The 2,655-nt window shown below is 33.5% G+C and overlaps 1 pseudogene; it reads left to right on the top strand.

The window, feature by feature from the left end:
* The first annotated feature begins 509 nt into the window (after positions 1–509).
* Positions 510–915, top strand: LOC120622149 (phosphatidylinositol N-acetylglucosaminyltransferase subunit P-like; annotated as a pseudogene).
* The last annotated feature ends 1,740 nt before the right edge of the window (positions 916–2,655 follow it).

Here is a 2,655-nt window from a genome sequence, read left to right as displayed (position 1 = left end):
CATCAAAAAACAAGAAAGTCTGAGAAACAGTCACAACTGAGAAAAATCTGTGTATATATATATATATAACTGCAAAACATAATATGGTATCCTGAATGGGATTCTAATAGAGAAAAGGGACAGTAGAGGAAAACTGAGGGAATCTCAAGTACGGATTTCGGTTAATAAGAATGTGTCTATTAACTGGTCTATTAATTGTGTCAAATGTGCCATATTAATGGGAAGTGCTAATGACAGGGGAAACAGGATGTGTTGTATATGAACATTCTCTGTGTTACCGTCACAATAATTCTGTAAATCTAAAACTTCTAAAAATAAAAAAATTATTTTAAAATGAAAGGAATGGGTGTGGTCCCTCCACGGTCCTGGAGAGGGTCCCAGTGCACCCGTGCCCAGGATGGGGACAACATCACGCCTTTGCCTTTCCCTCAATTTTTCCTCTCTATCCCACCCCCCATGGGGCTTGTGCAGAGGACTCAGTGGTGAGATTATCTAAAGACACTGAGAAAATGGTGGAATATTCTCCGTCGTCATTGCCAGAAAGAGCAATTTATAGCTTTGTTCTTAAACTCTCAATTTGGCTTTATACTATATTTCCTGTAGGCTTTCATTCCTGAATTTTGGCTAGACTCTTAGCTTAACATTTTGTCCTCAAAACTTTTGGGCAGTTGCATTACCTATCTACCTCCTTATTTTTATAGTAATCATTTATAGTAACTAGCTATGTGTTCTTATTTGAGTTAACATGAGTACCCCTCCACTCAACTCCATTCATACAGTCACAGGTAACTCTTCTAAAAACCGACAGCAGAAGAAATATCAAGAGAAGCCATCCCAGCATTAAGAGATATTCCTATTAGCAAAGTAAACTAAATGTTCTTTTTTGCATCCAAAGAATGCTACACCAGAATCTGAGTTACATGCAGACATACCGATATCCAGCATTTATAAGTTTTTGAAATAATAATTTTGACCATAATTATTTTGACTATCTCTCTTATTAACACCCAGTATTGAGATGTAAAAAAAGTAAGTTGAACTTCTCTTAGATTAAGTTCTGTTTATATTGTGAATGTTCTCAAATATTAGTTATTAATGGACAGAATAAAGTACTGCATTATCAAAATAAATAAAATGAATGAACTATTGGTACATACAACAATTTGGATGGATCTCAAGGGACTTAGGCTGAGTAAAATAAAAGCCAAACTCAAAAGCTTACATTTATATAACATTTATATAACATATGACAATTTATGTTAAATTTTTGAAATAAAATTATAGAGGTGGAGAACAGATTAGTGGTTGCTAGGGTTTAGGGATAAAGAGAGAAGGGAGGGCATGAGTGCAAACAGGTAGCAGGAAGGATCTGTGTGATGATGAAGCAGTTCTGTATCTTAACTGTAATAGTGATTACACAAATATACACACGTGACAAAATTGCATAGATCTACATGCATACATACACACAAGTGCATGTAAAGCTGATGAAATTGGAATAAGCTTTATGGATTGTATAATGTCATTTTCCTGTTTGTGATATGGTACGACAGTTATGCAAGATGTTACCATTAGAGGAAATGAGTAAAGGGCAAATGGAATCTCTCATTGCATTTTTAAAGGTGTTAACTGTTGATTTTATTCATTCTTTTTTCTTATAGACACATAGCTCATATATCCTAAAACTCACCATTTAAAGCATTCGATTCAGTGTTTTTTAGTATAGTCACAGTTACACAACTATCACCACTAATTTAAGAACATTTTCATCTCCCCAAAAGAAACCCATATGCATTAGTAATCTCTCCCCTTTCTCCCCTCCCTTGTCCTCTAGAAACTACTAATCTACTTTCTGTCTCTGTGGATTTGCCTATTCTTGATATTTCATGTATGTGGAATCATACAATATGTGTTCTTTTATATCTGGCTTCTTTCACCTAGCATGATTTCAAGATTCATCCATATTGGAATATATATCAGTACTTCATTCTTTTCTGTGGTTAAGTAATATATTCTGTTATGTAGATATGCCGCATTTTGTTTATTTATTCATTAATTGATGGACATCTAGGTGGTTTCCACCTTTTGACTTGTGAATAATGCTGCTGTGAACATTTACATACAAGTTTTTTTTAAACGTTTCCAATTTTCTTGAGTATATGCCTATGAGCAGAATTTTAGGGTCATGTAGTAACTCTATGTTTTACTTTTTTGAAGGACCGACACAATTTTCCAAGATGCTGTACCATTTTACATTCCCACTATCAGTGTATGAAAGTTGTGATTTCACCACATCCTCACTAATACATGTTATTGTCTGTCCTTTTGATTATAGCCATCCAAGTGGGTGTGAAGTGGTATTTTATAGTTTTGATTTTCTATTTCTTATTGACTTATTTTCAGTAGCTTTTGTCTTTCTAGGAATTTCTCTATTTCATCTATATTATTTATTGACATACAGTTGTTCATAGTTTTCCCTTATAGTATTTATTTCTGTAAGGTTGAAGTAATTTGAGTCTTCTCTCCTTTTATCTTTGTCAGTCCAACTGAAGGCTTGTCAATTTTGTTGATCTTTTCAAAGAATCAACTTTTGGTTTTATCGATTTTCTTTATTGTTTTTATATTCTCTATTTCATTTATTTCCTCTCTAATCTC

This window comes from Pteropus medius, unplaced genomic scaffold, assembly GCF_902729225.1.
Source record: "Pteropus medius unplaced genomic scaffold, Ma_sr-lr_union100, whole genome shotgun sequence".
Lineage (NCBI taxonomy): Eukaryota > Metazoa > Chordata > Mammalia > Chiroptera > Pteropodidae > Pteropus > Pteropus medius.
Note: the sequence above shows the minus strand (reverse complement) of the source record. Positions and strands in the feature narration are given on the sequence as shown.